The sequence below is a fragment of the Natator depressus genome, chromosome 1 (assembly GCF_965152275.1).
Source record: "Natator depressus isolate rNatDep1 chromosome 1, rNatDep2.hap1, whole genome shotgun sequence".
Lineage (NCBI taxonomy): Eukaryota > Metazoa > Chordata > Testudines > Cheloniidae > Natator > Natator depressus.
Genome location: NC_134234.1, coordinates 23,334,997 through 23,350,319, shown reverse-complemented (window position 1 = coordinate 23,350,319; position 15,323 = coordinate 23,334,997). Strand labels below are relative to the sequence as shown.

At 47.0% G+C, this 15,323-nt stretch overlaps 1 protein-coding gene across 1 annotated transcript in view; it reads right to left on the bottom strand.

Annotated features, from left to right (window-relative positions):
- TMEM135 (transmembrane protein 135) overlaps positions 1 to 15,323 on the bottom strand; it is a 364,456-nt gene that overhangs the window by 335,929 nt on the left and 13,204 nt on the right. The window lies entirely within an intron of this gene.

Below are 15,323 nucleotides of genomic sequence, written 5' to 3'. Positions count from 1 at the left end.
AAACCTACATGAGGCCATCCCTCGAGTATGGACTCCAAAAACAAACTGGACAGCCATACATTGCTGTAAACAGCGACAGGGAGAAAGTCCAGGTGACTATCGCACTCGACTGACTGATGTTTTTCTGCAACATTCTGGTATACAGCAATACCAATGGGAAAGGGAAATACCAGTGAAAATGGGAAGGGCACCCTGGCTCATGCGTTTGTTAATGGCCTCCTACCTGCTATTGGCAGTATGCTAAAGCGAATAAGTGTTGGGTGGGAAGCTGAAACCATGGATAAATTGCAATCAGTGGCAGAACACTGCCATCGCACTCTAAAGGGAAAGGAGGAACAATCTTCCCAAAAGTTAATGGCCCTGCAAATACAGCATTATTCAGGGCAAGGTAAACAGTACCGGGGAGGGGGACGTGGTCACGGGAGGGGCCGTGGAACTGGATTTTCGGGTTTTGGGGATGTTTGTAATTACTGTAAACAACCCAGACATTGGAAAAACGAGCGTCCGCGCCGGCCTAATAGCTCTGTAAACAACCAGCTAGATCCCCTGTCGGCACAGCCCGACAGTCCCCAGACTTACTTTGTCCCACAGCAACGACAGAACACCAGGGAACCTCAGGAAATTTTAGCTCCTTTACTACCTCTCACTCCCATGGGTGAATGTGTTTTGACCATTAATGATCTTTCTCTCCCTTTCCTTGTTGATACGGGAGCTTCGCTCTCTGCAGTTCGTACTGCCGACCTGCCTGAGGTTCCCCGCTCCGAAAAAAACCATATCCGCTGCGGGCATTACAGCAGTCCCAACCCCTTAACCCCTTTCAAAACCTCTACCAGTCCAGGTTGGTCCCCTTTCTGCGGACCATGCATTCCTCCTCTCGGATTCCACTCCGGTGAACCTTTTGGGTCAGGACCTGTTATGTAAACTTGGCTGTACCATCTACTGTTCCCCGGATGGTGTCTACTTACAAATCCCCCAGTCCTCTCTGACTGATTCTGTAGCCTCCCTGCTGTCTGAAACTCCCCTTTCCACTCTGGTCCCCTGCTGCCCCTTGGTCCCGTCCCTTGAACACCTAATTTCACAGGTCCCATCCTCTCTGTGGCTGACCCACCCGTCTGAAGTGGGCCGTTTACATACTGACCCCGTCTGCATTATTGTTGATTCCTCCAAACCTCTGCCTCGCCTGTCTCAATACCCTTTAAACCCCGAAGCAAAGGCTGGAATTGCCCCAGTCACGACCGCCCTGCGGGAACAAGGCATTATTATCCCCTGCTCCAGCCCCTGTAACACTCCTATCCTCCCAGTTCAAAAAGCTGATGGTAAATCGTGGCGGTTTGTTCAGGATCTTCGGGCCATTAACCGCATTGTCATACCTGCCTTTCCCGTTGTCCCTAACCCAGCGACGATTCTGGCTTCTATCCCACCAGATGCAACTCATTTTACTGTTGTTGGTTTGTGCTCTGGTTTCTTTTCTGTCCCGGTTCACCCTGACTCCCAGTTCCTGTTTGCCTTTTCTTACAAGGGGCAACAGTACACATGGACCACACTGCCCAAGGGGTATACTGAAAGCCCGTCATATTTTTCCCAAGCATTAGCCCGAGACCTTGCTGACCTTGTTTTCCCGTCCAGGCCCACACTAGTCCAATACGTAGATGACCTACTCCTCTGTTCCCCTTCATTGTCTGCCTCTGAAACTGACTCTTTAGTGCTCCTTACTGCCCTAGCAAATAAGGGTCACAAAGCTTCTTGCTCTAAACTACAACTCTGTCAAGCTTCTGTCACATACCTTGGCTTTCTCCTCTCCCAGGGTTCCCGTGCACTTTCTCCCGCCCGCGTCCAAGCTATCCTTAGCTTTCCCCGACCCCGCTCCCCACACCAGGTCCGGAAGTTTTTAGGCATGGCTGGATTTTGCAGACAATGGATTCCCCAATATGCCTCCCTTGCAAAACCTCTCCAGGAACTCACTCGATTCTCTGTGCCTGACCCCATGCCGTGGCCCCCTGAGGCCAATTCTGCCTGTTTCCCTCAAACACGGTTTGGCTTCTGCCCCTGCCATAGGGCTGCCTGACTATTCTAAGCCTTTTACCCTTTTCTGCCACGAACAATCTGGGTGTGCACTTGGGAGTTCTCACTCAGATGCACGGAGAAAAGAACCGCCCAGTGGCTTATTTCTCTGCCACAGTAGACCCTGTTGCCCAAGGCTTACCCCCCCTGCCTACGTGCTGTGGCTGCTGCAGTGCGCCTAGTCGAAATATCTGATTCCCTTGTTCTCCGCTCTCCTCTTACCCTCCTGGTCCCTCACTCTGTAGAAACTCTCCTGCTACAACATAACACAGGCCACCTCTCCTCTATCCGCCTTACCAGGTACGAACTTTTACTACTATCAGCTTCATATATCACCATAAAGCGTTGTTCTCAGTTAAACCCTGCCACTCTCCTTCCTTTGTCTAATGACGGTGATCCCCACGACTGCCTTGCAACTGTCTCTGCTGTCACCGTCCCGCGCTCTGACCTTTCTGATGTCCCTCTCCCTAACTCTGACCTTGTTTTATTTACTGATGGTTCCTGTTTTCGAGACGACCAAAGTCGTCTCCTTGCAGGATACGCTGTAGTTTCACTCTCTGAAACCCTGGAAGCTGCGCCTTTACCTTCTGTAACCTCAGCACAAGTCGCTGAATTAGTTGCCCTTACCCGTGCCTGCTTTTTGGCGGAGGGACGCTCCGCCACCATTTACACTGACTCCCGCTACGCTTTTGGGGTTGTACATGACTTTAGTACCCTCTGGCAAACTCAGGGTTTCCTTACCTCTGCCAGTACCCCTATTAAAAATGGGCCCTACATCGCTGCCCTCCTGTATGCAGTTTTACTTCCATCTGCCCTAGCTATTGTTAAGTGCCCTGGCCACTCAATGGCGGATACTGATGTTGCTAAGGGTAACGCATTTGCTGACGCCTCTGCTAAACATGCTGCTGCCATAGAACCTTCCCCAGATGCATTTCTAGGTTCCCTTTCTGTTTCTATACCGCCGCCGTCCCTCACTGACCTCACCCTGCCCCAGAAACCGAGAAAGAATCCTGGGTTGCCCAAGGTTGCTCTCTACATCCCGATTCTCTTTGGTGCTCGCCTACTGGCGCCTTTGTAGCCCCCTTTTCACTCTACCAGTCTCTGGCCACCCTGCTACATGGTGTTTCGCATGTCAGAAAGGAGGGGATGGTCTCTGCTGTAACTAAGACAGGATGGCGGGCCCCCCATTTTAGCTCTTTTGCAGCCCGCCACTGTGCAGCCTGTACCATTTGCCAAAGCCATAATATTGGCAAACCTGTAAAAGTGGCCCAGGGGTTCCAGGGCCTGCCTCAAGCACCATTCCTGCATTGGCAACTTGATTTTGTACAAATGCCTAAGTGTCAACAATATGAATTTATATTGGTTATGGTATGTTTATTCTCTGGTTGGATTGAAGCCTTTCCTTGTCACAAGGCTGACTCACTGTCTGTTGCCAAATGTTTGTTAAATCATAGTATGTCTGCCAAGGGAATTCCTGCTACTCTGTTCAGTGATCGGGGTACACATTTTACTGGAAAACTTGTTCAACACCTGGACCATATATTGCATATCAAACACCTGTTGCACTGTCCCTACCACCCATAGAGTGCAGGTGCAGTTGAAAGACGAAATGGTGTACTTAAGAATAAGCTTACTAAAATTTGTAACTCTACAGGATTAAGCTGGCCAGTAGCCTTACCATTAGCCCTTATGGACATGAGATCCACTCCATCCCAAAGGCATAAATTAAGTCCCTTTGAAATTGTTATGGGACGCCCTATGCGAGCTATGACTACCATTACTCCCGTTCCAGATTTGAACTTGACTCACAGTGCGCTCCTTCAGTATTGCAAGGGACTAATGCAAGCTGTAAGTCACTTCCATTCACAGGTTCGAGCCGCCTGGCCCACGGAACCCACCTCCGACGCTTGCCACAACCTCGAGCCAGGTGATTTGGTCTACGTATGGCGCCATCATCTAAAGCATGCCTTGGAGCCCCGGTGGAAGCGTCCTCATCAGGTACTGCTTACTACACAGACGGCTGTTAAACTATCTGGCATCGCAGCGTGGATACATGCTTCACAGCGTAAGGAGGCACCATCCCCAGAGAACCAATCATCACCTCAGGACAACGCAGAGTCAATTTTGACTTCAGAAGACGACGTAAAGGAACAGTCTGCAATACCTTACAATCTACGCTCTCGTAAGGGTTGCCAGAAGCAGACGACAAACAAAAAAAAGCAGTAGCGAGCCTAGCACCTACTGCCTGGTGGGCATAAAACCGTGACTGCGGTTCCCTCAGTTGAGGTTCTCAGAACCAGAAGAGCCTTGCCTCCAACATGCGCCTCTGCCTGTTCCTCAGCTGCTGGTATCTTACGGTCTGGGGAGACCACGATGACAATTCTTTTATCCAGCAGCAGGTGTGGATAGCTCAGACCCTTAATATTTCTAATTGCTGGGTCTGCAGCCACATCCCAGCCCACTCTCAAACTGGTGTTCCTGTCCTGGCTATCCCACTCAAGTCCCCAGACCTCACTGGAGGGCCTCATCCATTTAACAAAATATGGAACAGCAATGACACTTGGGAAGCGGTGGAAATAAATGCATCTAAATGGATATGTGTGGTGGAGGGAAAAGGTCATTGGTGTTGGGTGTGTAATGGGACAGGGCTGGATCTGGGGAAAAGCTGTTGCCTTCAGCATATTGTGGCCAATGGTGTATGGGATTATTCAAACAAATCTAAAAAGTGGCGGGCCGGGTATGGAGATATGAATTTTTTCTCAACCTGAGATCAAACAGAAAAATCAATCTCATGTTCCCCCTACAGTAACCTTAGTGAAAACAATACAATCTTTCAATGTCATGCAAATAACACCACTCCTCGTAAGGAGAATTACCCTGTACCCTTTGGGGGATATTACTCCTCCTTTGCAAACACTTACATGACAAATGGGTGTAACCGACCCTTCCTGGCCTTAATAGGCCATCACTGGGTATGTGGGACCAGAGCTTATACCGTGCTACCAGCTAATTGGTCAGGAATCTGTTATCCCACCCGACTCTTCCCACAATTCCGAGTGCTAGGAACCTTCCCTCGAGAACGCCTCCGCAATTTCAGGCGAAAAAGAAGGGACTTAACAGATGCCCAATGGTATGTAAATAACATAAGCCCCTTAACCTGGGAAGAGGCCATTGGCGGTTCCTTAATACCATTACGGGGAGTAATACACCATGCAAAAAGGCTCCCAAGGTTACAAGCAGTAGTTGAAATAATGGCAAATGAAACCGGAGAAAGTTTAAGAGCCCTGGCCAAAGAAACAGGGGCAATCCGACAGATGGCCCTCCAAAACTGTCAGGCATTGGACATAGTGCTGGCGGCAAAAGGAGGGACGTGTGCTCTCATTGGAAAAGACTGCTGTGTGTATATACCAGACAACACCAATGACGTAATAGATTGTGCTAGCCACTTAGAACAAATCGCATATCTTCCCCACAACGAGCCAAGTTCTTTATGGAAGTGGCTAAGTAACCTTTTCAATTTCTGTGGCATAGGAAACTGTTTCAGGGAGCCCTAACTCTCCTGTTTGGAATCTTAATAATTTTTGTATGTTTTCAGTTACTTTCCTGTTGTATCCAAAATTGTGTCAGGCATGTTACACAGATAGCTGCCCCAAACCAGAGTGCTAATTTGATGATTTTAAATATCACTGATGAACAAAGAGATAAAGAACGATTGATATGTGGAACCCAATCATTGTTGGTCATTGCGTAGCTTGACCAAAAGGAGGGACTGTGAAAGTAGAATGAATTATATTGAAATTATAATTCATTAAAGAAATGCTGCTTGAAGAGTTTGTTGAAATATAGTTGTCAGGAAGAGAAACATTAAGGTGTGAGAGACAATGGGTCCTCAAACTAATTAACTTAGCGCTCGTACTGAGCTAGGAGATTGGTAAATATTAGTATGCAAATAAGATACGTATGTATATTTGTCAGTTTCTGCTTCCTTTTGTCTCCTATGTTAAATTGGCTTTGGCTTATGTGTATAAATAAGTTAGCTTGAGCTTTTGCAGGAGGCTCACATATATCTGGGTGCACTGGCAAAGCGCTTTGCTAATAAACAGAGTGGTCTGACAAATTCAGTGAGTCTTGAATCTGACTTTGACACCACTGAACTGTGAAAGTTGAAAAAAAAATTGCCTTTTGAATAATCTAACAATTACAACACCACTCACTAGGTATCGAAAAAACACGGTTATTTCTTGCAGCAGCTGACAATGTTTATAAAAAGCCTTATATAAATCACTGTTAACCTTCGACGTAGTGATAAAAGCATGTGCACGCATGTGCACACAGATCTATTTTTCTGGCCACAGTATAATCAGCAACCATGACTACAAATGTATTTATTATTAATAATAATTATTATTAACATTATTATGACAGTTTTTCCTGCGCAGACACTAGCACAATATCTGATTACTCAGGACATGGAATGTTTTCATTATTATGTTAATGTCATGGGTAGAGACAAGACAGTTTGAATAAATACTGATCAGGGGAATCACAGAATATCAGGATTGGAAGGGACCTCAGGAGGTCATCTAGTCCAACCCCCTGCTCAAGGCAGGACCAATCCCCAATTTTTGCCCCAAATCCCTAAATGGCCCCCGCAAGGATTGAACTCATATTCGGCTAGAACAAATGTGTTTAATGTATACTTGTAGGTGCCATGGTTCTGATCCCAATGCAGACAGGGACAAGCATTTGGCTACACTGTCAAAGGGTTTTTCACTCTGTCCTCAAAGTAAAAGTTCCCAACTGATTAAATGTTACTGGAAGTCAATGGGTGTTGCACATACAAATAAAGGAGGATAATACTCAGCCCCATGAAGGTTCCTCTGGTTGCACTATGAAGGGAAGGAACAGATAAATGTATCATTTTGAAAATTTTTGAATGAATCATACATTTTAGAATTGTACTTCAACAAAAGCAAGTAAACTTAAATAGTCTCTAGTAAAGCCTTAATTGACATTAAACCAGTCTGCATAAAAATATACAGCTAGAGCTAAACCCTCATCTCCCATGCACAGCACTTGTTACAACATCCTACAAAAATGTGCCATTGGGTATGCATCTGCAAGTTAATTTTTCAAGATATGACAGTCAGGTTGAAATGGGGCTTAAATTAGAGTAGGCATGCCTCTCTCATAGTGTAATTAGGGTTCAAAGGTTAATATTTATTAGGAGTAAAAACTGTATTTAAATTGTTTAAAAATTTTTGCCTTGATTTTCATTAAAGAATTTCACTACAACCTTCTGGAACACCACCAGCAAGTACAGAAGACCTTTAGGGCCTGCAGGATCTCTATGCAACCTACCGCACATCTACAAAGTTCGCTACCATCAGTGTACAATTAATACATTTTTTTTCACATTTTATCAGATTGAACCTAAAAATTGCAACAGAGTAATTAATTTCATGTTTCAAAGGTGAACAAAAACAAACCACCTTGTAATTTGGCAACTAGCCACTAAATTAAATGTTCAGGCACTATTATCTCCAGGATTATAGATAAAACAGGTTATCACATGTGGACAGGATTTACTGTAGACTATACAACATACACGGCCTTTAGCAACACATAGGTGTACAAGATCCTTGCCCTGGGGACCTTACAACAGAAATCACACAGATGCAACAAACAATTAAGGAGAAAAAAGTGCCAAAAAAAAAAAAAAAGAGAGAGATCAGCACTGGAATATTAAATAGAAACAGTGAACTCTAAAGAAGGATTTGAAGAGGAAGGTGCTAAGTGCACCAGATGAAGTGGGCTGTTACAAACACAGGCATAGTAGGAAATTACATGAAGTCAAGAACGGAAGAGAAAGACAAAAGGAGCAAAAGTCAGAGAAAAAGACACAAAAGAGAAAATTAAAAAGAACTGGACTAGGACTCGGAAGCCTGGGTTCAAATCCTGGCTCTGTCACAGACTCCCTGTGTAACCTCAGAAACTCAGTCTCTGAGCCACCGTTCCCTATATGTTGGCCCTACCATCTTCACGGCCATGAAAAACATGTCACGGACCGTGAAATACGCCCTTCCCAGTGAAATCCAATCTCCTTTGTGCTGCTGGGAGCGCCCCAGCCAGGGGCTCCTAATGCTAGTCCCAGCCGGGCTGCAGAGGGACAGGACTTGTTCTTCCCCTGTAGGGTCACTCTCGGTGTGGAGATCAGACCCCCTCCGGAGGCAGCGCAGAAGCGAAGGTGATACACCCAGGGCTTCTGCACTGCAGCAGCCCCGGAGCTTCCTGCAGCTGGGGAAAGTACCTGGAGGTGGATCTGATCTCCCCACTGAAAGCAGCTGTGCAGGGGAAGAGCAAGTCCTGTTCCTCCCCTGCCTGGCCAGGAGCCAGGCTCAGGGATTCTGCACCATTGCTTCTGCCAGGGCTTCCACCCTGTGGCTCCTGCTAGGACTCTCTCCCCCACAGCCCCTGCCGGGGCTCGAGGCACCCAGGCTCAGGGCTTCTGCTCCCGTGGCTCCTGCTGGGGCTCAGGGTTTCTGTCCCCCAGCTCCTGCCAGGGCTTGGGGTGCCTGGTCTCGGGGCACCTTGTCTCGGGGCTTCCGCCCCGCAGCTCCTGCTGAGGTTCAGGGTGCCCGCTCCCCCAGCTCCTGCCAGGGCTCAGAACGCCCAGGCTCAAGGCTTCAATGGCTCAATGGCTCAATGGTTGTAGGGGCTCAGGGCACCCATTTTGCTAGGTCCCTGTGGACCCATGCGTTAATCCACCAATGGCCTGCTCTCCCAGCAGCACGAGGGAAATCGGACCCACCTCCACCTCTGGAAGTCTCCTCCAGCTGCAGGAAGATCCGAGGTGAAGTGAAAGTGGCAGTCCCGTGACCCCCCCCCCCCACAACAGTTTTGCAACCCTCCCACAGCCCCCTTTTTGGGTCAGGGCCCCCATGGTTACAACACAATGAAATTTCAAATGTAAACACCTGAAAACGTGAAATTAACTAGTTTTCAAATCCCATAGCCATGAAATTGACCAGAATGGACCATGAATTTGGTAGGGCGCTACCTATATGTGAAATGGCGGTAATACTACTACTTTTCTCCCTTCCGTTGTCCGCATCATCGAAGGTCTAAGTCTACGTCTGAAAGTTTTACCAATATAACTGTTTCAGTTGGACACAATTTTTTTAACCGAAATAGTTATACTGGTAAAAGCCGTAATATGGACACAGTTTACTCTGGAAGGAATACTGCACCAAAAAAAATCTGCACACAATATTTTAAAATTCTGCAAATTTTATTTGTCAATAAATACATGTGGAGACTCCAGCATGGCAGTGGGGAACACAGGCCATTGGCTACATAGAGGTGGGAGATCCCCCTGCAGCCCCCCCCCACCCCAGGAATATGGACTTAGCAGTGAGGCTGCACCCGTCCCTGACACAGCACAAGGGCCAGGCCTGCCCCAGAAACACCCTGGGGCCCCAACCCTCCGTGCCAGGCACGCACCAAGACAGTAAGCGAGAGGGACAGAGTCTCGCACACACACACAGACTTTGCGCCCAATACAGGTGTGAGGCAGGCAGGTTCAGCCCAGGAGGATCCAAGTGTGGAGGGGTCTGCTGTGCAGGGGATCCAGGTGTGGGGTGAGAAAGTTCTGTGTGGGGCAATCTGGGTTCGGGCAGCTCAGTTGGGGATTTGCATGCAGGGGAAATGGGACTTTGCAGTGGGGGAGGGGGCCAGGCAAAGGTGGTTGCAGCTCAGCGGGGGAGGGTCTGGAAGGGGGACTCAGAAGGGGGTCTGGGTGCTGGGAGAGTGGGGCGGGGGTCTGAGTGCCAGTGCTAGGAGCTCAGTAGGGTGGGAGTCTGGCTGTTGGGAGGTTGTCGGTGTTGTCCACGTGGAGGGGGATGGGGCTCACTGGAGTGGGGGTTTGAGTGCAGGGGGCTCAGAGAGGGCAGTCCAGGTGGAGGGGTGGAGGTCTGGATGCAGGGGAGGTCTGGGTGCAGGGGGAGCAAGGCTCAGCAGGATGGCGGTCCGGGGGGCTCGGTAGGGGGTTGTCTGTATGGGGGGGGGTTGAGTGGATGGAGGAGCAGCTCCTCATACAGTGACCCCTTCCCACACAGCTGAGAAGCAATGGGCGCCCACACAGGTGTAGCACTTTCTGCAGCCAGGGGAGACTTCTGGGGGTAGATCTGACCGACCCACGGCTGCTCCTTGCAGGGGAAGAGAAAGTCCCATCCTTCCCTGTTCCCAGCTCAGCTGGGGATAGCAGCTGAGTCTGATGCAGGGTAGGAGTCACCAGCCAGTGCACACCCAGCCCCTCTCCCCTCACACACACTGTGATTTACCTCTCTGCCAGCTGCTCCAGGCCCCCAGAACAACAGGCCCACGCTGCTGGGGAGGGGCACATGACCGCTCTTGCGGCTTCCCTTTGCTTCAGGAAAGCATTTTTCTGCAGGAAAGCAAAGAAATCTGTAGGGTACATGAATTCTGCATGCACGCAGTGGTGCAAAATTCTCCCAGCATAACAGTTATACTGAGATACTGGTGATTTACCAGTAAAGTTATTCCCCTTTCCTTACATGAATAGCTATACTAGTATAAAGTACCTTTATACCAGTATAACTGTGTTCACACCAGGAAGATTGTATCACTTTAATTATATTCCATACAGTTAAAAACAGTACAATTTTCTAGTGTAGGCGAGGCTTAAGTAGATTGTAAATTTGGGAATATGATAAATTATTTGTTAATTTTTGAAAACTAGCAAATTACAATATGATCACCTGATAGTAAGACTAAAAATCAGAATAAAATATTTTATATTACTGTAAAATTATCTTCAGGTGGAAATTATAGCACTTATAAACAGCTAAGAGCTTGAGTTCAAGGTAGTTTTTTTTTTAAACATTTTTCAGAAAAACAGTGACCCAGCAAAGATCTTCTGCACATAGTGAGCACAGTTAAAAAGTAGTATTTGTGGCAGTTTCAGAACTCAGTGTCAGAGACTGTAAGCTAGTTGCCAAATTACCATAATACTGCTTAAAAAATGAGAGAGCCAGAAAGTAATATATACACACACATTGTTTAAATATAAAATTTATTTGAGTCAAAATGGTCTAGTGTTCACACGAGGGAACTAGAAGAAGAGGTTACTCACCCTGTGCAGTAATAGCGGTTCTTCAAGATATGTCCCCCCTATGAATGCTCCACTTCAGTTCCTTCCCTATGGGTGCTACACTTCCGGTGAGTATACACCCCATGCACCTTTGATCAGAGATCTTGGGTAGCAGTGCCTGTTCGGCCCACACATGCACACTATCCAGCCTTGTGCTCTGCACCATGGCTATATAAAACTGTGCAGACGCACTTCCCTCATCTCCTTCTCTACCACAAAGCTCGATAGCAGAGAACTCCAAAACTGAGGGGAAGGAGAACAGGTGGTGGAGCAACCATGGCGGGGGGGGGGGGGGGGGTGTCACATCTCAAAGAACCACAGCTACTTCACAGGGCGAGTAATCTCTTCTTCTTCAACTAGCGTCCCTATGGGTGCTCCACTTTAGGTGACTACCAAGCAGTACCCTCTAAGGAGGGGAGGGCTTCGGCGTACAGTCCAAAATTGAAGACAGCACAGTAGAGCCTAACATAGCATCAAAAGCCGAGTCATGAGTTACTGCATACTGTTCAGAAAAGGTATGTATGGAGGTCCAAGTTGTGGCTCTACATATTTCAGCAATGGGTACATTTTTAGGAATGATTATCAAATTAAAGAAAGAATTACTACTCTGGAAGGAGGTTGAAGATCATGAGACTGACAGATAATGGAGTCAGTTATCCATCTAGAAAGTCTTTGCTTGGGAACTGGAGATCCCTTAGATCTGTCCAGAATAGACATAAAACAATCTGGGAAATTTTCTAAATGGCTTAGTCCTGCCCAAGTAAAAGGCTTAAGCCCTTCTGACACTGAGTGTGTGCAATATCAAATCTTCCTATTTCATGTGCTGTTTAGGGAAGAAAAGTGGAAGCTGAATATGCAGGTTAATGTGAAAATCAGAAGACACCTTTAGTAAGAATTTGGGATGTAGTCATAATGTGACCTTGGGATGTGGTCATAATATGACCTTGTCGCTGAAAAATACTGTGAAAGGGGGATATGCGATCAGAGCCCTAATCTCCCCAACTCTTCAAGCAGAAGTAATGGCTACCAGAAGGACTTATTGTTGAAAATGGCAAGGAGGGAGCAGGTTGCCACAGGTTCAACAGCGGCTCTTGTAAGGCATCTAAGCACCAAACTGAGGTTCCCAAATCAGGGTAGGATGTTTGACTTGTGCAAAATGATTCCTTACTGTGACACTCTGTATCTCGGGGGAACACCCTGCACCACCATGTTCATCCGTATAATCGGATTGTGTGATACCCAATGCAAAGTTTGTCATGTTGAGTGTCTTCAGAAGGCTCACAATGCACTGAACATTGTTGTTATAGTAATGTTATAGTAACATTATAGGTTGTAATTTCATGTATATAGTTATGAGGCTGAAAATGTGTCCTCATGGCTTAAAACAAGCCCAGGCAAAACTCTCCAGGAACAGAGAGGCAATTCACACCTCATCAGAGCATGTAGGGGACAAACCCAGCCCAGTCTCACAAGAACAAAGGACACTGGCCTAGGCAGCATCAAAGAATCTGTTAAGACTCTCGAGGGAGTCACCCCCCTTCCCTTGGTCAGTTTGGGACTACGATGAGGTAATGCTCATCTGTAGCCTATTTCCCCTTGTTTTTTCCTCCCCCTCCCCCCAGACGTTCTGGTTAAACTTGGATTTATGCTGGAAGTGGCCCACCTTGATTGTCATGCACAGTGTGGGGAGAGTGGTCAGTTTGGATGAGCTATTACCAGCAGGAGAGTGAGTTTGTGTGTGTATGGGGGTGGGGGGGTGAGAAAACCTAGATTTGTGCTGGAAATGGCCCAACTTGATGATCACTTTAGATAAGCTATTGCCAGCAGGAGAGTGGGGTGGGAGGAGGTATTGTTTCATGGTGTCTGTGTATATAATGTCTTCTGCAATTTCCACAGTATGCATCCGATGAAGTGAGCTGTAGCTCACGAAAGCTCATGCTCAAATAAATTGGTTAGTCTCTAAGGTGCCACAAGTCCTCCTTTTCTTTTTGCGAATACAGACTAACACAGCTGTTACTCTGAAACCAATAAAAGGGAGAGATGTTTGCCATGCTTTTCTCTCTTACACCTCCATCTAGAGACACCACCACCAAGCGACGGAAACGCTGATCAAAGGGGAGAGCCTGGCTGAAGGGCATCCAGCCAGCCTGTGGTGAGAAGAATCCAAGTTTGTAAGGGCATTGAAAGTGTTAAGATCAGCTTAGAATGTGTTTTCCTTTTATTTCATTTAACCAAATCTGACTTCTTGTGTTTTGACTTATAATCACTTAAAATCTATCTTTTGTAGTTAATAAATTTGTTTATTCTACCTGAAGCAGTGCATTTGGTTTGAAGCGTGTCAGACTCCCCTTGGGATAACAAGCCTGGTACATATCAATTTCTTTGTTAAACTGACAAACTCATATAAGCTTGCAGCCTCCAGAGGGCATTATTGGACACTGCAAGACAGAGGTTACAGGGTTGTGTAAGGGACTGGAGATACTGACTAGTGTCATTCAGCTGCACAATCCAAACAGCGGCTGGCCAAAAGTGCTCACTCATGTAGCTGGGAGCAGCTTACATGCCAGAGGCTGTGCACAAACAGGCCAGGAGTGGGGGTTCTCACAGCAGAGCAGGGTAAGGCTGGCTCCCAGAGTCGAGGATTGGAGTGACCTAGCAGATCACCGGTCCAGATAACACCAGGGGAACGTCACACCCACCCCTTGAGAAACCTCATCACTGGATGATCGAATACCCAAAAACCCTCCACCAGGGAATGAAATGTTGTAACAGCTGCCAAAACTACACTAATGGAACTCAGAAACAACCCTAAAAAGAAAAGGAGGACTTGTGGCACCTTAGAGACTAACAAATTTATTTGAGCATAAGCTTTCGTGAGCTACAGCTCACTTCATCGGATGCATGCAGTGGAAAATACAGTGGGGAGATTTTATATACACAGAGAATATGAAACAATGGGTGTTACCATACACACTGTAACAAGAGTGATCAGGTAAGGTGAGCTATTACCAGCAGGAGAGCAGGGGGGAGGGTGTGGAAAACCTTTTGTAGTGATAATCAAGGTGGGCCATTTCCAGCAGTTGACAAGAACGTCTAAGGAACGGGGGGGGGGGGGGGGGCAGGGAAGGGGGATAAACATGGGGAAATAGTTTTACTTTATGTAATGACACATCCACTCCCAGTCTTTATTCAAGCCTAATGTAATGGTGTCCAGTTTGCAAATGAATTCCAATTCAGCAGTCTCTCGTTGGAGTCTGTTTTTGAAGTCTTTTTGTTGAAGAATTGCCACTTTTAGGTCTGTAATCGAGTGACCAGAGAGATTGAAGTGTTCGCCGACTGGTTTTTGAATGTTATAATTCTTGACGTCTGATTTGTGTCCATTTATTCTTTTACGGAGAGACTGTCCGGTTTGGCCAATGTACAAGGCAGAGGGGCATTGCTGGCTCATGATGGCATTTATCACATTGGTAGATGTGCAGGTGAACGAGCCTCTGATAGTGTGGCTGATGTGATTAGGCCCTATGATGGTGTCCCCTGAATAGATATGTGGACACAGTTGGCAATGGGCTTTGTTGCCAGGATAGGTTCCTGGGTTAGTGGTTTTGTTGTGTGGTGTGTGGTTGCTGGTGAGTATTTGCTTCAGGTTGGGGGGCTGTCTGTAAGCAAGGACTGGCCTGTCTCCCAAGATCTGTGAGAGTGATGGGTCGTCCTTCAGGACAGGTTGTAGATCCTTGATGATGTGTTGGAGAGGTTTTAGTTGGGGGTTGAAGGTGATGGCTAGTGGAGTTCTGTTACTTTCTTTGTTGGGCCTGTCCTGTAGTAGGTAACTTCTGGGTACTCTTCTGGCTCTAACTGCTGGAAATGGCCCACCTTGATTATCACTACAAAAGGTTCCCCCCAGCTCTCCTGCTGGTAATAGCTCACCTTACCTGATCACTCTCATTACAGTGTGTATGGTAACACTCATTGTTTCATGTTCTCTGTGTATATACAATCTCCCCACTGTATTTTCCACTGCATGCATCCGATGAAGTGAGCTGTAGCTCATGAAAGCTTATGCTCAAATAAATTGGTTAGTCTCTAAGGTGCC